This window comes from Tachyglossus aculeatus, chromosome 3, assembly GCF_015852505.1.
Source record: "Tachyglossus aculeatus isolate mTacAcu1 chromosome 3, mTacAcu1.pri, whole genome shotgun sequence".
In the NCBI taxonomy this organism is placed as follows: domain Eukaryota; kingdom Metazoa; phylum Chordata; class Mammalia; order Monotremata; family Tachyglossidae; genus Tachyglossus; species Tachyglossus aculeatus.
Genome location: NC_052068.1, coordinates 39,563,266 through 39,587,210, shown reverse-complemented (window position 1 = coordinate 39,587,210; position 23,945 = coordinate 39,563,266). Strand labels below are relative to the sequence as shown.

Genomic DNA, 23,945 nt, shown 5'->3' with positions numbered 1-23,945 from the left:
TGTGCCTCAGTTACCTCGTTTGTAAAATGGGGATTAAGACTGACAGCCAACTACATTCACTCCCTTGGAGAACTCATTCACTCCCATGGCTTCAACTACCATCTCTATGCAGATGATAATCAAATCTACATCTCCTCCCCTGTTCTCTCTCCCTCTCTCCAGGCTCACATCTCCTCCTGCCTTCAGGACATCGCTACTTGGATGGCCTCCCATCACCTCAAACTCAACATGTCCAAAACAGAGCTCCGTATAATAATAATAATAATAATAATAATAATAATAATAATAGTAATAATAATAATAATGGCATTTGTTAAGCACTTACTATGTGCAAAGCATTATTCTAAGTGCTGGGGATGTTACAACATGATCAGGTTGTCCCATGGGGAGCTCACCATCTTAATCCCCATTTTACAGATGAGGTAACTGAGGCACAGAGAAGTTAAGTGAGTTGCCCAAAGTCACGCAGCTGACAATTGGCAGAGCCGGGATTTGAACCCATGACCTCGACTCCAAAGCCCGGGCTCTTTCCACTGAGCCACGTTGCTTATCTTCTTTCCCAAAACCCTGTCCTCTCCTGAACTTTCATATCACTGTTGATGGAACAGCCATGCTTCCGTCTCACAAGCCCGTAACCTTGGTGTCATCCTCGATTCCGCTCTCAATCAATCAATCAATCAATCGTATTTATTGAGCGCTTACTGTGTGCAGAGCACTGTACTAAGTGCTTGGGAAGTCCAAGTTGGCAACATATAGAGACAGTCCCTACCCAACAGTGGGCTCACAGTCTAGAAGGGGGAGACAGAGAACAAAACCAAACATATTAACAAAATAAAATAAATAGAATAGATATGTACAAGTAAAATAAATAAATAAATAGAGTAATAAATATGTACAAACATATATACATATATACAGGTGCTGTGGGGAAGGGAAGGAGGTTAGATGGGGGGGGATTCAACCTCCATATCCAATCCATCTCCAAAACCTGTCGGTCTCACCTTCACATCATCTCCAAGATCTGCCCTTTCCTCTCCCCACAAACCACTACCACGTTAGTACAGTCACTCCTCCTATCCCGCCTAGATTACTGCACCAGCCTCCTTGCTGATCTCCCAACCTCCTGCCTCTCCCCACTCCAATCCATATTTCACTCTGCTATCCGGATTATCTTTCTACAGAAATGTTCAGGGCATGTCACTCTCCCTCCTCAAAATCTCCAGCGGTTGCCTATCCACCTCCTTATTAAGCAAAAACTCCTCACTATTGGTTTTAAAGCTCTCCATTATCTTGTCCCCTCATACCTCAACTCCCTTCTCTCCCTCTACATCCCAGACTGCACACTCCGCTCCTCTGGTGCTAACCTTCTAACTGTGCCTTGATCTTGCCTGTCTGGCTGCTGACCCCTGGCCCACATCCTACCTCTGGCCTGGAACAGTCTTTCAGACTGTGAGCCCACTGTTAGGTAGGGACTGTCTCTATATGTTGCCAACTTGTACTTCCCAAGCGCTTAGTACAGTGCTCTGCACATAGTAAGCGCTCAATAAATACGATTGATGATGATGATGGAACGCCCTCCCTCCCAACCCCTTCAAAGCCCTACTGAAGGTACACCTCCCTCCAAGAGCCCTTCCCAGACTAAGCCCCACTTTTCCTCATCTCCCACTCCCTTCCGCATCACCCTGACTTGCTCCCCTTTCCCGTTCCCCTCTCCCTGCCCCACAACACTTATGTATATATGTATATATCTATAGTTTTATTTATTTATATTGATGCCTATTTACTTGTATTGATGTCTGTCTCCCCCCACTCCCTGGACTGTGAGCTCATTTAGGGCGAGGATTGGCTCTCTTTATTGCTGATTTGTACTTTCCAAGTGCTTAGTACAGTGCTCGGCACACAGTAAGCATTCAACAAATATTACTGAATGATTGACAGGGACTATGCCCAACCCAATTATCTTGTGTCTACTTCAGTGCCTCATAGAGTGCCTAGTACAAAGTAAACACTTAACAAATCCCTTAAAAAAACAAAACCCAATGATGGCATTTTTTAAGTGCTTACTATGGGCCAAGCACTGTGTTAAGCATGGAGGTTGCTGAGGTAGATACAACATGGGTCACAGTCCCTGTTCCACATGGGACTGGCAGTCTAAGGGGGAAGGAGATGAGAAAACTGAGGCACCAAGAAGTCAAGCGGCCTGCTTATGGCCACAGAAGCAATACTTGCCCTATCAACAATTAAACCTTATCCCACCTAGATTGAGCTCTTTCAATCCCATCCATTTAGCCGTCACAGTCAGGAGGGAGCTCAGAGTTAACAGCTAAAAAAGAATACAATAAAACGAATTGAGAAGCAGCATGGCCCAGTGGATAGAGCAGGGCATGGGTGTCAGAGGGACCTGGGTTCTAATCTCTTTTCGCCACCTGTCTGCCGTGTGACCTTGGGCAAATCACTTAACTTCTCTGGGCCTCAGTTACCTCACCTATAAAATGGGTATTAAGATTGTGAGCCTTATGAGGGACAGATAATATGTCCAACCTGATTAGCTTATACCTATTCCAGCCCTTAGCAGGGTGCCTGGAACATAGTAAACATTGAAATGCCATAACAAAAAAGACTTGGGCTAGAACACAAGAAGTTTTGAAACCCCTTTCGACGTGAAATTAGTGCTTCATTTTAAAGTCACGTAATATTGACTATTATTCCCCTGGCGGGGAATCCAGTTAAAGAAATGCAGTTTTCATACCACCAGTTCTAAGGCACTATATATTCCGGAATTTCTAGTATCGGAACTACCGACGAGAACATTTTACTATGCCAAGTTGTCTCGGAAATGCTTGGGACCCAGAGATTCCTCAACACTCACCTCCTGTCTTGGGTCTCAAAACCCCTGGCAACGATTTTAAGTACAAGATCTCGATTAACTGAGTTTTGGCTTATCCCAGCTGCAGCAGGCCAGAAAATAATCTGGCAAACTTTTTTTCTCTTTTTAAAACCAACAAGCTTCTACAAATGGACAGACTGTGAGGTCGTAAGACTACCTCATAACTCCTATATACCTGGAATACGGTTTCAGGAGGGGAAGTGGCCAATCTTCTTAGCCAGAGTTCCTATCTGGGCAGAGATGGAAAGACTAGGAGACTTTTTCCACTTGGCATGAGTGCTCTCAGAGCAAAACATTGGAACACATTAAACTGCATCACGGGAAGGGAAGAACCAAACTGCTCTGTATTCAAAGTTTTCCATGAGGACTATCCTAAAGTGGGACATACCTAATTCTACCCTGATCCTAGACTGTAAGCTCTTATGAGCAGGGATTATATTGTACTCCCCCAAGCACTTAGTACCATGCTCTGCACACAGTAAGTGCTCAATAAATATGACCGACTGATCCCAAACTCAGTCATCCACTATCTTTGAAAGGGGAATGATTAATGCTTGCAAGTGACTTCAATCCGATACATACACATTCAGAAAATATGAACAATGAATGTTTAATGGTTGCAAAATGAGTCAGCACAATCACCGAATGCCCAGACTTTCAAATGGAGAAAGTAGATGAATTATTCTAATAAATTAAGCGTTGCACCAAGAAAAGAGGGAAGCCAATTTGCAACAATGAACTTCATGTCTCACTCAATCCCGCCTACTTGGAAAGGAAACCTACGTGGCCTGAGATGGAATGATAAAGCTTAAATGTTTTTTCCACACACTGAGAGGAAGTCATCATCATCATCAACAGCATTTTTTATCTGCCCCTGGGTAAAACAGCATTGGGTGCTTGGGGAACATTCAATAGAAATCAAAGCCGAGGATGAAATCACACTTCACTGTAGTTTTAGCTACTGGTAAGAGATAGCAAAAACATGTTACCTACCCATTTTACAGCCGGGGAAGTTGAGGCACAGAGGGTTTACATTTCTTATTCAAGAACCAAATGAGAAAGCCAGCGAAGTGAATTATCATCAATCATCAATCGTATTTATTGAGCACTTAACTGTGTGCACAGCACTGTACTAAGCGCTTGGGAAGTACAAATTGGCAACATAATTATAATTATTCTGGTAATATAAAATATAAAATCAAATCTAAAATATTCTCAGTACACTTCAGGTTCCTTGGCACTTTCTGACACCTAATTAAAGAAGCTGCCATCCCGAAGTCACTGGATCAAAAATGTCCAAGTTCTAGAAATTGTACCCGAGTCCATCTTCCAAATATGTCAGTTTTATGAATACAGTACTTTTGTATACCATGGTTTCTGCCGGCTCCTGATTATCCCCCAGGAGAGTTATAGTTCCCATCCCTGCTCCCTCCTTCCCTGCCTGCTCTGCTTTTTTCTATCATGGGATTTAAAAAAGGACAAACCTTCTTCACTGAGAATGCTGGAGAATGAGATTGTCACATCAACTTCGATCGTCTGCCAAGTGCAGAGGACCAAATTGGAAAAGAAAAGCAGACCCATCAAAATTCACAGAATCCACAGACTAATCACTTATTCCACACCCAAGGCTTTTCCCCCCTTGAGTCAGATTACGTACAGTTGTGTCCCTGTTTCAAGCCGTTTAGCTTTAACAGAGTTAAGGGAAAGTGAGGCAGGCAGTTGGTGAGAGAGGCAGTAACTTTTCTAACTAAAATGATGAGGACTAATAAAGGGAGAAAGAAAAATGACATTTCCTGGAAAAGGGGCATGGTCAAGGCGCCTTTAAATGCCTGGCCATTCCGTAGTGTGGAGCAAGCCAAAAACAAGGCATCTGTCAGTCAGTCAATTGAATTTATTGAGTGCTTACTATGTGCAGAGCACTGTATTAAGCACTTAGGTGAATACAATATAACAATACAACAGAAGCAGCATGGCCTGGTGGATAAAGCACAGGCCTAGGAGTCAGGCGGACCGAGGTTCTAATCCTGACCCCGCCACTTATCTGCTGTGTGACCTTGGACAAGTCACTTAACTTCTCTGTTCCTCAGTTACCTCATCTGTAAAATGGGGGTGAAGATTGCGAGCCCCATGTAGGACAGGAACCGTGCCCAACCTAATTACCTTGAATCCACTCAGCGCTCAGAACAGTGCTTGTCACATAGTAAGCATGTAAAAAATACCATGGTCAAGGGGCATGGTCAAGGCGCCTTTAAATGCCTGGCCATTCTGTAGTATGGAGAAAGCCAAAAGCAAGGCATTTGTCAGTCAGTCAATTGAATTTATTGAGTGCTTACTGTGTGCAGAGCACTGTATTAAGCGCTTAGGTGAATACAATATAACAATACAACAGAAGCAGCATGGCCTGGTGGATAACGAACAGGCCTAGGAGTCAGGCGGACCGGGGTTCTAATCCTGACCCCGCCACTTATCTGCTGTGTGACCTTGGACAAGTCACTTAACTTCTCTGTTCCTCAGTTACATCCTCTGTAAAATGGGGGTGAAGATTGCGAGCCCCATGTAGGACAGGAACCGTGTCCAACCTAATTACCTTGAATCTACTCAGCGCTCAGAACAGTGCTTGTCACATAGTAAGCACGTAAAAAACACCATGGTCAAGGGGTATAGTCAAGGCGCCTTTAAATGCCTGGCCATTCTGTAGTGTGGAGAAAGCCAAAAGCAAGGCATTTGTCAGTCAGTCAATTGAATTTATTGAGTGCTTACTGTGTGCAGAGCACTGTATTAAGCGCTTAGGTGAATACAATATAACAATACAACAGAAGCAGCATGGCCTGGTGGATAAAGAACAGGCCTAGGAGTCAGGCGGACCGGGGTGCTAATCCTGACCCTTCTACTTATCTGCTGTGTGACCTTGGACAAGTCACTTAACTTCTCTGTTCCTCAGTTACCTCATCTGTAAAATGGGGGTGAAGATTGCGAGCCCCATGTAGGACAGGAACCGTGCCCAACCTAATTACCTTGAATCTACTCAGCGCTCAGAACAGCGCTTGTCACATAGTAAGCACGTAAAAAATACCATCATCATCATCATCATTATTATTATTATTAACAGACACAGTCCCCGCTCACGAAGAGCTGAGGTGACCCCCAACTCACTTTACAGAACGTGTAAAGAAGGGGCACCTCTCGGATCCCCAGGCCAGGCCAGGGTACTGCCAGCAGAAAGAGCGGAGGGCCATTTTTTCCCCAACGCCACATTAGAGAGGCCCCCAAATATCACTTCCAAGCTTCCGTAGGTGCCCCCTTCATCTTGCCAGAGTGGGATTTGGTGAAAATTAATTTAGCGCATGCCCCATCTGCACCCTTCATGTCCCCTCTCAATTTTTAGTCCTAATCTTTTCATTTATCTTCATATAGATATAGCCAGTAGACTGGCTTTCTACTCCGCAGGAGCGGGCAGCGCTGCGGGTGGCTGCCCAGCCGCCGGGCACAGGCCTCCCGCCTGGCACACTGCATTCCAGCCCCTGCACCGGAGCCTCAGGATGGTGCCGCTCCTCGGTGCCGACTTCGCTCCCTGGCAAACACTACGGGGAGGAGGCAACCCAGCCTCCACACCACCATGGAGTCCCTGGTCCAGGCAGCTCAGAGTTGAGAAACTTTTTTTAAAAAAGAAAAAAAAAAGATGCATCTGCTTTAAATCATCTCCAGCAGCACGGGCAATCCCATTTGACAACACTGTTCAGAGCCCCTGGTTCTAATGCCATGGATGGAATTTCTAAAATAAAAGTACATAAGAACCTAAGAAAGGTCAGTAGACAGTCTTCTGTCTCTAATAATTCCAACAGGATGCTTGAAGAAACCACATAATGGTTTTCCTCCTGCATACTTTTAGACTGTGAGCCCACTGTTGGGTAGGGACCGTCTCTATATGTTGCCAACTTGTACTTCCCAAGCGCTTAGTACAGTGCTTTGCACACAGTAAGCGCTCAATAAATATGATTGATTGATTGATTGATACTTATCCACAGAGAAAAGGATATTCCATTTACCTTCTCTAACTTTCCTTCCGGCAAGCCTACTGTTGACACGGCGTCACCCATGAATGCCTCTAACTCTTCTTGAACTGACTTAGAATTTCATCCTTGGCTCAGTGGAAACAGCATGGGCTTTGGAGTCAGAGGTCATGGGTTCAAATCCCGGCTCCGCCACTTGTCAGCTGTGTGACTTTGGGCGAGTCACTTAACTCCTCTGGGCCTGAGTTCCCTCATCTGTAAAATAGGGATTAAGACTGTGAGCTCCACGTGGGACAACTTGATCACTTTGTAACCTCCCTAGTGCTTAGAACAGTGCTTTGCACATAGTAAGTGCTTAATAAATGCCATTATTATTATTATTATTATTATTAACCTGAGTAACTTCCTAGGGAATCCTGCTAGGGAAATAAATATTTTTTTGGATATAAATACCACTTCCAAGGTTCTGTAGGTGCCCCTTCATCTTGCCAGAGTGGGATTTGGTGAAAATTAATTTAGTGCATGCCCCATCCGCACCCTTCATGTCCCCTCTCAATTTTTAGTCCTAATCTTTTCATTTATCTTCATATAGAAATTACTCCATTCCCTCTGAAGATTTTGGTTGCACTTTCACCTTTTCCAGTTCTCTAATGTCATTCCTATATCTCACTGACCAGAATAACATGGAGTATTCCATGTACAGACTGACATACTGTGGCTTGGCAAGAACATGAGCTTGGGAGTCAGGGGATGTGGGCTCTAATCCCAGCTCAATCACTTGTCTGCTGTGTGACCTTGGGCAAGTCACTTCACTTCTCTGTGCCTCAGTTACCTCATTTGTAAAATGAGGATTGAGACTGTGAGCTCCATGTGGAACAGGGACTGTACTTAACCTGGTTACCTTGTATCTACTCCAGTGCTTAGAACAGTGCTTGACATATAGTAAGGGCTTAACAAATACCACAATTATTATAAAGTGGCAAAATAAGGCCTTTTATTTATTATCAACTGTTTGTTGAGGACTGTACTGGAGGCTTGAGAGAGAACAAGGATGATACAGTAGAGCTGGTAGACACGTTTTTATTTTATTTTTTTAATGGCATTTATTAAATGCTTACTATATGTAAAGCACTGTTCTAAGAACTTGGAAAAGTGGCAGGGTGATCAGGTTGTTCCACGTGGGGCTCACAGTCTTAATGCCCATTTTACAGATGAGGTAACTGAGGCACAGAGAAGTTAAGCGACTTGCCCAAAGTCACAGAGCTGACAAGTAGGTTGTCCCACATGGGGCTCACAGTCTTAATCCCCATTCTCCAGATGAGGTAACTGAGGCACAGAGAAGTTAAGCGACTTAGCCAAAGTCACGCAGCTGACAAGTGGCGGAGCCGGGATTCAAACCCATGACCTGACTCCAAATCCCGGGCTCTTTCCACTGAGCCATGCTGCTTCTCTGTTCCTAAGGAGTTCACAGTCTAGAGGGGGTGACAGACATTAAAATAAATTACTTCTGAGGGAATGGGAGCATATAGGGATCTGTACTTAAGTGTTGTAGGGCTGGGGTGAATATCGGGTTTTTAAGGGGTACGGATCCCAGTACACGGGCAACGTAGAAGGGAGGGTGAATGGGAGAAATGAAGGCCTAATCGGTGAAGGCCTCTGGGAGGAGGTGTGTTTTTAGTTTGAAATTGAAGAGAGAGGTGGTTGGTCTGTCAGAGATGGAGGGGTGCAGGGTATTTCCAGACCAGATGTGGACAAGGGATCAGGGGTGAGATAGGTTGATGCTAGAACTATTTAGAGAGAAATGTTTTCTATTCCCCCCCTGAGGGTGACCTTTTGGTCTACCCTTGCAAATTACATCATTTCTCAGGGATTCAAAATTGGGTTGAAACACCTTATTTGACTTAAAACAGAACTACACCGACAAAATGTGATAATTCACAGGCAATCTACACCGATCTTGGAACCCTCACATGAAATGGGCAGGAAAAAAGTTCAACAACCACTCGGGTACCTGTTAACCCCTCCTCAAAAATCCAGGGAAATTGTTTACGCAGACCGCAGAAGCCATCTCCAATCATTATAACTGTGGTATTTATTAAGTGCTTACAGTGCACCAAACACCATGCTAAGCACTGGGGTAGACAGAATATTATCAGATAGGGCACAGTCCCGGGTATACATGGGGCTTACAGTCTTGTACATTTGTGGACAAGTTCATCCAGCTTCCTCATAGTTCTCCACATTTGGGTCTCTTTTTTTTTTCATTTTCCTAGACCTCCCTGGAGATTTTCTGCAACCCAGTTGGTCCTATGTTTATCTTCCTTCCACCATAAACCTGCTGCCTATTAATGGGTTTTACTTTGAGGGACACAGACCAGGCCTTTAGAGAGTTTATCTTACAAAGTCCAAATTGCTCATCTCTCCAAGAACTTCATTTTCAGTGGTCGGGGTGACAAACGTTACTGCTACCACATCTGCCAATTTAGACATTCATTCATTCAGTCGTATTTATTGAGCGCTTACCGTGTGCAGAGCACTGTACTAAGCGCTTGGGAAGTACAAGTTGGCACATTCATCTGGGTGCAGAGGTCCCTTCTGGAGTGCAGTCACTCCTTCATTCATTCATTCATTCAATTGTATTTATTGAGCGGTTACTGTGTGCAGAGCACTGTACTAAGCGCTTGGGAAGTACAAGTAGGCACCATATAGAGACGGTCCCTACCCAACAGTGGGCTCATGGTCTAGAAGACTGTAACTCCTGTAACTCAGGTACCAAAAAAGGACAGTAAGATTCTAATTCCCACCTGGGTACTCCTTCCTGGCACTCAGTATTGTACGTACATAATAAATAAAAGTACCACTACTGCTATTCCTTAGAGATCGCCTTCAACCCAAACATATCGGTCTATTTCCCTTGAGCACATACACCGACCGGCTCCTGGGTAAAAATGAGAGCTCTGCTGGAAAATTAAATATTGATTCCAAAACCACGCCTCGCTTTTATCAATCAAAACAAAGTACTGCCACCAGTACTGGAGAGGAGGATAAGGGCACTTGAGCTCAGATTGCTTTTCAAAAGAGGAAATACAGAATGATCCTCCCTGGGCCTTCTGCCTAATGGCTGATAAAATGCCAGAGACGTGTTTTGAGGGCGGGTAACCATTTCTGCCTCCTCTCAAGATCGCAGCTGGAGAGTTTCCAGTCCTCTACCAGTCTCGGCTACGAGAGGGAGAGTCGAACGGAGGCATACCCAATCCATTCCTGGCTTGGGCAGTGGCTAGTGAGTGGCAGGCAACCTACTCCAAGTCAAAACTCACCTGTGCTGGGCAGCGATGGCACGGGAGAGAGTCGAGGGCGGAGACTCGAGTTGACTGCGCGGAAGAAGGCAATGGTAAACCACTTCCGTATTTTGACCCAGAAAACGTTAGGGATACACTACCAGAACGACTGCAGACGGAGGCGGGACGTTCTGGGAGAGATGTGTCCATGGAGTCGCTACGGGTCGGAGACCACTCGACAGCATCAGACAAGACAACCATTTCTGCAGATCCTAATGGAAATACAATCAATCACTCCTATTTCTGAGCCTGAGAGCCAAGTCGCTAGTGACGCACGGTCTTTTTAAGCAAGTCAACTGAACCCAAACAAGTTGAGCCAAAGATGAGGAACACTGTAAACTCTACTGCGCCCAAGAACATTGGAAGCTGAGAGGTCCATTAAAACTTTAATTAAAAGTCTGACCTTAAAAAACAAATCCTCTTTGAAAGGAACTCTTTCAATTAAATATTTCGGCAAAACCCACTGAGCTGATAAGTTATAATTACAGCAGCACACCCTACTGAGATAAACACACAAGAAGGAATGGCACATTTCTCACCAATTTCAACATGTATGCGGATTTGCAAAAAAGGGTTTTCCTACTTTCTACTGCTTAATCTTGGAAGTTTTCGTTCAGAAGGAAAAGAAACAAGTTACTTACCGGTTAATCATTGCCATCTTTTCTTCCCACAGGCAACCAGTCCCTCAGATTCTACTGTGGTGCTTTGGTCAACTGCGAAAGAAAAGACCCATTAGTCAACCTGCCCTTCAAAAAACACATCCAGTACTTTCACTCTGAACCCCTCACGAAGAAACTGGAGTTTTTCTTAGCAGTAACAACAATAATAATAATAATTACGGTATTTGTTAAGCACTTACTATGTGTAGTGTTCTAAGCACTGGGTAAGATACAAGGTAATCAGTCCCTTTCCCACTTGGGGCTCACAGTCAATCCCCATTTTACAGATGAGGTAACTGAAGCATTGAGAAGTTAAGTGGCTTTCATCATCATCAATCGTATTTATTGAGCGCTTACTATGTGCAGAGCACTGTACTAAGCGCTTGGGAAGTACAAATTGGCAACATATAGAGACAGTCCCTACCCAACAGTGGGCTCACAGTCTAAAAGGGGGAGACAGAGAACAAAACCAAACATACTAACAAAATAAAATAAATAGAATAGATATGTACAAGTAAAATAAATAGAGTAATAAATATGTACAAACATATATACATATATACCGGTCACAGGGCAGACAAGGGTCCCAGGGTCACAGGGCAGACAAGAGGCGGAGGCAGGATTAGAACCCACAACCTCTGACTCCCAGCCTGTGCTCTTGCCACTAGGCCATGCAGCATAAGAGAAAGTAGGATAGCTGCTCCAGGACGTAAGGGAAGAGAATGCTGGGACCAGTGTCAGCATTTCAGTGCCAGTGGGAGAGCCTAGGACCTCCTGCTTGTATAGAACCATGACTTAGAAGCAGAAGCATCTCTATTTCCACTCCAACGTGACTCCCATAGCACAATTTTTCATTCATTCATTCATTCAACCGTATTTATTGAGCGCTTACTGTGTGCAGAGCACTGTAGTAAGTACTTGGGAAGTACAAGTTGGCAACGTATAGAGACGGTCCCTACCCAACAACGGGCTCACAGTCTAGAGGGCCACTAAGTCAGTCAACCCTCTCTCTTCTCCCTCTTCTCCTCTTACTGCAAATTCATCCATAATTCTGACAAGGTACGTCCAGATCTGGGTTCCTAAAGGCACCACATATTGGGGAACTCAGGGCCCAGGTTTCAGAGTTAGGACCTGGGGAAGAGGAAGGGGACTGGGGCTATCTGAGTTTACCAACTCTGTTACACCGTACTCTTCCAAGCGCTTAGTATTGCGCTCTGCCCACCGAAAGAACTCAATACATATGACTGATTGATTGATCTGAATCTTTGAGGCTAGCAATGACTTAGTTCAGTGCTCTGTACACAGTAAGCGCTCAATAAATACAACTGAATGAACGAACTACTTTGAGACTCTCTAGCATCCTGACTATTTCACTTGGCAATGAGCAAGGTCTTGGATGGGAGCTAGCATGGCTTGGAGGAAAGAACACAAGACTGACAGTCAGGAGATTTGGGTTCTGGCCCCAAATCCACCATTTGCCAGCTGTGGGACCTTGAGCAAGTCATTTAACTTCTCTGTGCCTTCTCCGTAAAATGAAGATAAAATATCTGTTCACCCTCTCGGACCGTGTGAGGCAGGGACTATGTCCGATCTGATTTTTTCCTAGAGCTATCACTACGCTTGGCACGGAATTCGGTACATAGCAAGTGCTTAATAATTGCCACCATTGTTATGAATGGATTTTCTATTTCCTATCTACTCTCCCAGTACAAATTAGATCTTGAGCCTTTTCCTAACAAAAAAGTAACTGCAAGCCAGGATTTCTGCCTGAAAACTGTGGTAGTCTCAAGATGACCTCACTGAATTGCCCAATGAGCAAAGCTTTATTTGTACTCCTCTCAGCACAATATGTAGTTTGCCACACATCACCATTCCTCTCCATCAAATCACTTCTAGGTAAAGAAGAAATATAAAGGAAAGCCTATCTTGGGATAACCAGATATGCTGAATTTAGTGCGGGACCAAGACCATGATGATGGTTATCAGGATTATTCAGATGACTGCATGATTCAGCTACACAATTTTCTGGATGTACACTAGAATAGCTCTCTAATCATTATATCACTGCCTATTAAAGAGAACATTATGGTTGGATTTTCAAACCCTGCTTATACTGCAATCTTCACAAAAAAAGGAATATTCATGATTTTCTTTTAAAAGCTGAAATATAAAGCTCAGTCAAATTTTTCTGGAGTATCCATTCTGCTTCACCTGGATTAGCCAGAATTCCCAGTTTCCAAGCCAGTTGAAAGGTGGTTCCTTTCAATTCTGGGAAAAGGGCAGTTGGCAGGAGTGCTAGATTATCTGAGCATCATTCTTTATATACAGTCTTAAACCATCTTGGAAAAAATCCCAGTCATTTGCTATGTATCATAAGTAGAATGACTTAAGTAAAGAAACCAAGCAGGCTTGTAGTTCCATTTGTCCTGAGAAGTTATTTCAGTTCCAGAAAACAACTGGTGGCATGAGCCTGAAGAATTAAGCCAAGGAGAATTTCCCAAACATCAAATTCACAGGCAGAAGGTCAGAGGAGAGGTCAGAATGAGGTTTACTTGCTATTATCTAGTAGCAGTATTAGTAGTATCTATTGAGTAACCACACTATGTTTTAGTGAACTAGAGACATCAACCACTGGTATTTATTGTGCACATATGTGCAAAGCTCTGGTCAAAGTGCTTGGGAGAGGATAATACAGCAAACTTGATGGACACATTCCCTGACCACACCAAGTTTACAGCCTAGAGGGGAGACAGACATTAGTATAATCTATGGTTCATTATCATCATCAATGGTATTTACTGGGCACTTACTCTGTGCAGAGCACTCCACTAAGTGCTTGGAAAAGTACAATAAAACATAGTTGGCAGACACATTTCCCGTCCACTATGTATGTAAGTGCTGTGGGGCTGAGGCGAGGGGCTTCACATGCATTTGGCCTTGTGAACTCCACTAGTGAAGATAAACCCAAGGTGTGCAGATATGTGTCTGTATACACACACACACACACACACACACAGAGGATTTTATCCTCAGTAAGTCCTTTGTCATGTTCAGTATTCCAATCTGGGGCTTTTGTGCTGCTTAAACAGGCTGGAACTACTGAACGGGGACCATAGCATCTTCAAAGTTGGCATCTCTAATCCCAGTAAAATAGCACATAGGAAGCATTGTATCTGAAAATTATACAGTATAAATGATTTATTTATACTGATGTCTGTCCCTACCTCTAGACTGCAAGCTTGTGGTGGGCAGGGAACGTGTCTACTAACTCTATTGTATTGTACTCTCCTAGATGCTTAGTACAGTGCCCTGAACATAGGGCTCAATAAATACCATTCATTCAATTCAATCGTATTTGTTGAGTACTTACTGTTTGCAGAGCACCAGACTAAAAGCTTGGTAGAGTGCAATATAATAATAAACAAATATATTCCCTGCCCACAACAAGCTTACAGTTTAGAGGACGAGCTTAGAGCCTCGTTCTTGCCTATCCCACCATCGACCGCCGGCCCACGTCCTCCCCCAGGCCTGGAATGCCCTCCCTCTGCCCATCCGCCAAGCTAGCTCTCTTCCTCCCTTCAAGGCCCTACTGAGAGCTCACCTCCTCCAGGAGACCTTCCCAGACTGAGCCCCCTCCTTCCTCTCCCCCTCCTCCCCCTCCCCATCCCCCCACCTTACCTCCTTCCCCTCCCCACAGCACCTGTATATATGTATGTACACATTTATTACTCTATTTCTTTCTTTATTTTACTTGTACATATTTCTTCTATTTTTTATTTTGTTGATATGTTTTGTTTTGTTGTCTGTCTCCCCCTTCTAGACTGTGAGCCCGCTGTTGGGTAGGGACCGTCTCTATATGTTGCCAACTTGTACTTCCGAAGCGCTTAGTACAGTGCTCTGCACACAGTAAGCACTCAATAAATACGATTGAATGAATGAATGAAGGAAGGAATAGAGGACGAGCTTACAGTCTAGAGGAGTTTACAATTCATTGGAATGCACCCCTTACTGTTTTCACCCAGTGCAGAAGGTACTCCATCCTCAGAGTTAATAATAATAATAATGGTATTTACTAAGTGCTTACTATGTGCAAAGCACTGTTCTAAGCACTGGGGAGGTTACAAGGTGATTAGGTTGTCCCACGGGGGGCTCACCGTCTTAATCCCCATTTTACAGATGAGGTAACTGGGGCACAGAGAAGTTAAGGGACTTGCCCAAAGTCACACAGTTGGCAACTGGCGGAGCCGGGATTTGAACCCAGGACCTCTGACTCCAGAGCCCGTGCTCTTTCCAATCAATCAATCATATTTATTGAGCGCTTACTGTGTTCAGAGCACTGTACTAAGCGCTTGGGAAGTACAAGTTGGCAACATATAGAGACAGTCCCACGCCGATGTCTCCCCCTCTCTCCCAGGCAGGATCCTGATCATTGAGCCATCAGTTTCTTCATGACTCCCAGTTCTTCCCTGATGCAACTTCTCATGGCTCCAGGAACTCGTTCCCGGAGGACTCTGGCTGACTGCTTATTCAGGTAAGGCTGGTTGGATGCAGTATGTTGAATTTCAAGGTCCTGTACAGGTGAAATCTGCTGTCACCCAATTCCTCATTACCCCGAGACTATGGGTCGTCTGCCTCCCTCAGACGCAAACACACCAATCCTCATCCTACAAACTCCAGACAATTCTCCTCGGTGGAGTACTGGAGCCCAGTGAAGCTTTTCAATTCTATTTATTTTATTTTGTTAGTATGTTTGGTTTTTTTTTTCTCTCTCTGTCTCCCCCTTTTAGACTGTGAGCCCAATGTTGGGTAGGGACTGTATATGTTGCCAATTTGTACTTCCCAAGCACTTAGTACAGTGCTCTGCACATAGTAAGCACTCAATAAATATGATTGATTGATTGATTGATTGATTTTCACCAACTTCTATACTATCTCCCCAAGTTAATTGCTTGTGAAATTTACTCAGAGTCACTCCATTTCTAAATTATTCCATAGAATATTGGTACTTCAGATGACTGTGTCAATTCTTTGAAAAGACTATTTAGATTTCCAAATTCATTCATTCATTCAATTGTATTTACTGAGCGCTTACTGTGTGCAGAGCACTGTACTAAGCGCTTGGGAAGTACAAGTTGGCAACATATAGAGATGGTCCCTACCCAACAGCGGGCTCACAGCCTAGAAGGGGGAGACAGACCACAAAACAAAGAAAACCCAACTGTTAAAAGAACAATTCCAGAGGAGACCCCACATACAAACTTTTCTATACTCAATCCCTTTTAGTCACTCAACACATATTTCATCATGGATTTCATCAATCACTAATATATAGGGAGAAATAGATAAGCAGTGTGAAATTGCCACGTATGGGAAGAGTTGCTAAGTATACTAGCCAAACCGATGGTTTTAAAATCTACTGTAGTGCAAATCCATGTTAAATAACATTGCTCTGCTAGTTAATCTTCAGTCAGGAAAGCTTAACCAAACCAAAATAAATCCCTGGAAATTGTTATTAAAAACACTGTCATATTAGCAGAAATTTAAAAAGAAAAACGTCAACAATTTTCTAAAAGCACATAAAGTTTCTTTTTTTAACTCCCCAAATTAAGTTTTTTTAATGCTGTGACTGTGAACTCCTTGAGGCAAGTGAACATTTCTAGACTGTAAGTCCATTGTTGGGTAGGGATCGTCTCTATATGTTGCTGATTTGTATTTCCCAAGCGCTTAGTACAGTGGTCTGCACACAGTAAGCGTTCAATAAACACGATTGAATGAATGAACGAAGGGAAATATTTTCTATATTTTCACTTGGCCTGAGCTCAGTTGAACACCCTTCCCGTTTCAGCTTTACACACATTGGTTTCAACAAAGCACTAGCCTTCTTTACAGCACTGGCTCCAAGAGGGTTGGGAGATCGAGGAGGGAAGGTTGGGAAAAATGGGGAAACATTTAAAAAGCCACAAGGTGTGGGGGAAGAATGGTAAAGTCCAAAGGAAGTGAGAGAGGCCTGGTAAGTGATTTCCCAATTATCAGACAGAGTTACCAGGGAGGGTGAACACATCCATTTTATTTTTAAAAGTCAATCCCTATATTGTGAAACTTCTCCTTGATATAAATGCAGTTCTACCATCTCTCTGCAGATAATTCCCAATAGAGGCAGTTCTGTTGTACTGTACTTTTCCAAGCCCTTAGTAGAGTGATCCGCACATAGTAAGAGCTCGATAAATATCATTGGTTGATTGATAGACTATAGACTATAAGCTTGTTGTGACCAGGTAGCGTGTCTACCGACTCTTATAATGTGCTCTTCCAAATTTTAGCACAGTGTTCTGCGACAGTAAGTGCCTAATATATACGATTGATTGACATGTCCATATGGACGGTTCCAAAAGCTTAAACCCATTATGTCTAAAACTGAACTCATCTTCTCTTCACAACCTAAATTTTCCATCACAGTTGACCACACCACATCCTCCTCATCTCTGAAGTCTGCAGCCAGGACATTATCCTTAACTTCTCCCTTCCACATTCAGTCTATGACTAAATCCACTCAGTTTTTCCTCTACATCGTTATCTGGATCCATCCCTCTCTTCTCTCCATTCAAAATAATGAGATTCTGGTCGAGATACTTGTCATACCCCAACCTTACTACCTCATCAGAGCTTTCTCACCGGTCTTCTTGCCTCTCGCTTCTCCCCTTCCCAGTCTACACTTCATTCTGCTTCCTGGATCGTCTTCCTAAAACCTTGTTTTAACTTTCCTCAATGATTCCTCTCTGCACCAAGCAGAAATTCCTGACGCTGGTTTTTAAAAAGTACCATCCAGCTCTCTTCCTCCTTTCTATCCACTCTTCTCTCACTACATCCCAGCTCGTTCTCTTCATTCCTCTCAAATTGACCTACTCACTGTACCTTGTCCTCATCTCTCTTGCCTCTGACTCTTTGTTCACGCCCTCCTCCTGTCAGGAACTTCCTCCCCTTCATATCTAACAGTTCAACATCCTCCCCCAATTTTAAAACCCTTTTGAAACTTAAATGCCTTCAAGAGGTCTTCTCCAATTAATTCTCTCTTCTACCCAAGTTAGAGCCTCCTAACTACCACCTCCGTACATCTTTTTTATGGTGTTTGTTAGTGCTCACTATGTGTCCAACACTATTATAAGCACTGGGGTAGGTACAAATCCACTGTACTAAGCGCTTGGGAAATACAAATCAGCAACATATAGAGACGATCCCTACCCAACAATGGGCTTACAGTCTAGAAATATTCACTGCCCTCAAAGAGCTCACAGTCACAGCATTAAAAAAAACTTAGTTTGGGGAGTTAAAAAAAGAAATTTTATGTGCTTTTAGAAAATTGCTGAAGTTTTTCTTTTTAAATTTCTGCTAATATGACAATGTTTTTAATAACAATCCAGTGGATGTGTTCTTAGATTTGTTCTAAAATCCAGTGGATTTTGTTCTTAGAGAAGCAGCGTGGCTCAGTGGAAAGAGCATGGGCTTTGGAGTCAGAGGTCATGGGTTCCAATCCTGACTCCACCACATGTCTGCTGTGTGACCTTGGGCAAGTCACTTAACTTCTCTGAGCCTCAGTTACCTCATCTGTAAAATGGGGATTGACTGTGAGCCCCACATGGGGCAACCTGATCACCTTGTATCCCCCCCAGTGCTTAGAACAGTGCTTTGCACATAGTAAGCACTTAACAAATGCCATTATTATTATTATTACAAATTAATTAGGTCAGCCTCAGTCCGTGTCCTGCATGGAGCTCACAGTCTAAGTAGGAGGGAGAATGGGTATGCTCATTTACAGCTGAGAAACCTGAGGCACAGAAAAGTTAAGTGACTGGACCAAGGTCACACAGCAAACAACTGGCAGAACAGGGATTAGAACCCAGGTCCTTCTGACTCGCACGCCCGTGCTCTTTCCAGTCTCTCCACGGTGCTTCTCGCTAACAACAGCACCAAATGCACACTTGCTTATTCACAAAAACTGTAGCACCTTTGTATATATCATCTTACCCATCCTTTTTAGCACTCGCTCATCTACATATCCACTTCTACTACTTCCCCAATATAAAAATGTTTGCCTTTCCTGCTAGATTGTAAATCCTTTGAAGGCAAGGGCTAGGTCTTACTCAATTGCACTCTCCCAAGCACTTAGGAGAGTGCTCTACGGACAGTAAGAGCTCAATAAATACTACCAAGTGATGGCTGTAGATCCCCAAACTTCTTATAAGCCTTTTTCCTTGTTCCTGTAATCCTTTCTCGTTCTCTGCGTCACTCTCCTCTTCCTGTCTAGCTCTGTACTTTGCGGTCTCTCCCTCATCTGCCAAAACTTTCTTCCACTTTCCCAATATAGTTGCTCTTTTCTCCCCTTTCCCTGTCCTCCTCTTTATCCTCTTACTCTTGCTCTCTTCAAGCTTTTCCTCTTAATAACGATAATATTGTGGCATTCACAAAATCCTTGCTACTTTCTAAGTATGGGGGATAGGAAGGGGGCTAGAAACAATGTTGCCAACATATATTGTTGCCAATATACAATGTTGCCAATATATGTTGCCAACTTGTACTTCCCAAGCGCTTAGTACAGTGCTCTGCACACAGTAAGCACTCAATACGATTGATTGATTGATTGAACAAGGCTAAGAGATCGGACCCCTTTCCGGCCCCTCATTTCCACCTTACAGATCAGGAAATTGAGAACGAGAGACCAACAGGCAATGAGAAGCAGCAAAGCCTAGTGGATGGAGCACAGGCTTGGAAGTCGACAGGACCTAGGTTCTAACCCCAGCTCTAATCCCAGCTCCATGCTCAGTGGAAAGAGCCCGGGCTTTGGAGTCAGAGGCCATGGGTTCGAATCCCAGCTCTGCCACATGTCTGCTGTGTGACACTGGGCAAGTCACTTAACTTCTCTGAGCCTCAGTACCTCATCTGTAAAGTGGGGATTAAGACTGTGAGCCCCACGTGGGACAACCTGATCACCTTGTATCCCCCCAGTGCTTAAGAACAGTGCTTTGCACATAGTAAGTGCTTAAATGCCATCATCATCATCATCATCACTTTGCTGTGTGACCTTAGAGAAGTTCCTTCATTTCTCTGGACCCGTTACTTCATCTTCTTGATTGGCTTGTATTTCCCCCAGTACAGTGCCTGGCACATATTGAGTGCTTATACATTAAAAACAAATACATTAAGCACTTAGTACAGTGCTCTGCACACAGTAAGCGCTCAATAAATACAATTGAATTAATTAAAAAAGAGAGGTAAAATGATTTGCACAAGGTCAAATAATAGCTCAGTGGCAGATGGAAGACTGGAACCTGGGTCTAAGACTGTAAGAAGTGTGACTGTTATATTGTTGCATTGTACTCTCCCAAGTGCTTTGTACAGTGCTCTGTAAACAGCAAGTGTTCAATAAATACGACTGACTAATCCAGAACTGTGCTCTGCTAGATCATGCTGCCTCTTCCCTTCTCCCCAGCATTTCGTGTGGCCTTCTCAAGAGCCACCTGGCTCCTGTTATTCCTCTCATACATCTTCCCCTCCCCACCTCCCCCAGACCCAAGGAGGAAGGCTATCTGTCCCAATTTATACCAGTCCATTTTTTTTTAACGGATCTATCCCCTGTCTGGCGAAGGGGATGTCTTTACACCTGGTATTTTAATTCCTAAATGCCCATTCTCTCTCCATCTCTGCTCCTGCTGCCAAGTGCTATCTATTCTATTTATTTTATTTTGTTAAGATGTTTTGTGGCTTCTTTGTGTGTATCCTTTCAACACGTTTAATTACGTACTGTACTTAACGCGGCACCCATTTGTTGCTTACATGAAGATGCAGATTGGCAAAGAAGTATCTGCAGTTCTTTAGTGCCAGTACAGAGAATCAGTGTGGCCCAATGGAAAGAGCACGGGCCTGGGAATCAGAAGATCTGGGTTCCAATCCTGGCTTTGCCATGTGACTCTTGCATAAGCTTGGGCAAGTCACTTCACTGCTCTGTGCCTTAGTTACCTCATCAGTAAAATGGGGATTCAATACTTATTCTCCTTCCTACTTAGATTGTGAGCACTGAGTGGAAGGGGGACTGTGCCCAGCCTGATTAACGTGTATCCTCCCCAGCTCTCGAAACAGCGCTTGAACAAATACTATAATTACTATTATTGTCATTATTACTACTATTAATGGCCAAACCCACACTACCACCGAGCTCCCCAAATGGCCCCACGTTGCTCTGAGGACCAGAAGCGAAATGCCAGGATGACTACTCTCTGTGTTTCACAGTCTATGGTCCCACTGGCTCCATGTAGTAGGAAGAGCATTTACTGAGCACTTATTTGATGCAATGCACGGTACTAAATGCTTGAGAAGCACAAAACAAGCATGTGCCACATTCTCTGCCCACAAAGACAGTATGGTGTAATAAGGGGAGATTCACTGGACACAGAGTTCTTTCCTACGGGGACTCAAAGGAAGGTCCTCACAAAAATCAATCAATCGTATTTATTGAGCACTTACTGTGTGCACAGCACTGTACTAAGCGCTTGGGAAGTACAAGTCGGCAACACACAGAGACGGTCCCTACCCAACAGCGGGCTCACAGTCTAGAAGAACTAGAAGAAAAGGGAAAGGAGGCATAGGCACCTCTTAGCCATGGACACTTGTGCTGAATATCAGAGGGCAGAGAAACCAAGTCCTGGGTGCCGAATCCAGTGAGAGAATGGTGATGCCAGTGTTTCTCAGGGCCCCCATTATCAATTCATCAACAGTATTTATTAAACCCCCCTCTCAGGGTCGCGCCTGGAGAGTTTCCAGGGCTCGACCAGTCTCGGCTATGGGAGGGAGAGTCAAGCAGAGGCATAACCGTTCCATTCCTGGCTGGGCCAGTGGCTAGCGAGTGGAAGGCAATCCACTACAAGTCAAAACTCACCTGTGCTGAGCAACAGCGACATGGGAGAGGGTCGAGGGCAGAGACTCGAGTTTACTGCGTGGAAGGAGGCAATGGTAAACCACGTCTGTATTTTTACCAAGAAAACTCTATGGATACACTACCAGAACGATTGAAGATGGAGAGCAGGGCGGTCTGGGAGAGATATGTCCACGTTGTCGCCATGGATAGGAAACGACTCGACGGCGCAAGACGAGATTTATTAAACACCTAATTTGCACGGAGCACTGAATTAAGGGAGAGTACAATAGAGTTAGTAAGCATGATCCCTGCTCTCAAGGAGTTACGACTGAGACGAGTGTACATACTCTAAAATAAATTACGAGCAGGGGGATGCTGGGTTTAAAGACGGGTACATAAGTGCCTGGGGAGAGGAGGCAGGGGAGGGGGCTATCAATCAATCAATCAATCGTATTTATTGAGCGCTTACTATGTGCAGAGCACTGTACTAAGCGCTTGGGAAGTACAAATTGGCAACACATAGAGACAGTCCCTACCCAACAGTGGGCTCACAGTCTAAAAGGGGGAGACAGAGAACAGAACCAAACATACCAACAGAATAAAATAAATAGGATAGAAACGTACAAGTCAAATAAATAAATAAATAAATAAATAGAGTAATAAATATGTACAACCATATATACATATATACAGGTGCTGTGGGGAAGGGAAGGAGGTAAGATGGGGCTATCTAAGTGCTTAGGCAAGAGAGATAAGAGTGGGGGAGGAAAGGGAGAAAAGATTTCCTTTGACAATGCTGCAATAGCCCTGTTGGCTCCTTCCTTTCATGCCAGCCAAACCACAGCCCCTGAAAATGTTTTTTTATCACTATAATAGGGAGAGGAGGCAGGGGAGGGGCTATCCAAGTGCTTGGGCAAGAGAGACGAGTGTGGGGGAAGGGAAGGGAGAAAAGATCTCCTTAGACAGTGCAGAAATAGCCCTGTTGGGTCCTTCCTCTCATGCCAGCCAAACCACAGCCCCTGAGAATGTTTTTTATCCCTACCTTTAGTTATACTGAAGCAGTGTGGCCTAATGGATACAGCACAGGCTTGAGAGTCAAAAGGACTTTCATTCATTCGCTCATTCAACTGTATTTGAGTGCTTACTGTGTGCAGATCGTTGTACTAAGTACTTGGAAAAGTACATACAATAATAAATGGTGACATTTCCCACCGAGCTTACAGTCTAGCAGGGGAAGACTGACATCAATACAAATAAATAAAATTACAGGTAAGTTCTGTGACTGAGCCCCCTCCTTCCTCTCCCCCTCCTCCCCCTCCAACCTCCTTCCCCTCCCCACAGCACCTGTATATATGTATATATGTTTGTACATATTTATTACTCTATTTATTCATTTGTACATATTTATTCTATTTATTTTATTTTATTAGTATGTTTTGTTTTGTTTTGTTGTCTCCCCCTTCTAGACTGTGAGCCCACTGTTGGGTAGGGACCGTCTCTGTATGTTGCCAACTTGTACTTCCCAAGCGCTTAGTACAGTGCTCTGCACACAGCAAGCGCTCAATAAATACGATTGAATGAATGAATGAATGAGAAGCAGCGTGGCTCAGTGGAAAAAGCCCGGGCTTTGGAGTCACAGGTTGTGGGTTCGAATCCCAGCTCTGCCAATTGTCAGCTGTGTGACTTTGGGCACGTCACTTAACTTCTCTGGGCCTCAGTTTCCTCATCTGTAAACTGGGGATTAAGACTGTGAGCCCCCTGTGGGACAACTTTATCACCTTGTAACCTCCCCAGCGCTTAGAACAGTGCTTTGCACATAGTGAGCGCTTAATAAATGCCATTATTACTATTATTATTATTATGAATGAATGCTGTGGGACTAGGAAGGGGGAAGATCAAAGGGAGCAAGTCAGAGGGGAATGGGACATAAGGAAAAATGGGGTTTAGTCTGGGGTGGCCTTTTAGAGGAGATGAAATGTTATCCAACCTTGGCTTCACTGACTCTGTCCTCTCCTGGGTTCTAATCCCGGATTCCCAGCTCTGCTGCTTGTCTGTTGTGTGAATCTTGGGCAAGTTACTTAAACTCTCTAGGCCTCAGTTATACCTCATCTGTAAAATGAGGATTAAGAACGTGAGCCCTATGTG

At 44.0% G+C, this 23,945-nt stretch overlaps 1 protein-coding gene and 1 non-coding gene across 5 annotated transcripts in view; one reads left to right on the top strand and one right to left on the bottom strand.

The window, feature by feature from the left end:
• Nucleotides 1-23,945, bottom strand: part of SGMS1 (sphingomyelin synthase 1) — a 326,914-nt gene that overhangs the window by 137,972 nt on the left and 164,997 nt on the right. For 2 of the 4 annotated variants that reach the window (XM_038743560.1, XM_038743559.1), the window contains exon 1: nt 10,877-10,898. The gene's annotated coding sequence lies outside the window, so the exon portion shown is untranslated. Of the gene's footprint in view, nt 1-10,214; nt 10,239-10,876; nt 10,949-23,945 lie in introns of those variants that run through there. The other 2 variants (XM_038743561.1, XM_038743562.1) reach the window with 2 other exon arrangements.
• On the top strand, nt 21,674-21,811 carry LOC119926399. The gene has a single exon (XR_005450278.1). It is a non-coding gene; the product is annotated as a small nucleolar RNA SNORA7 (small nucleolar RNA).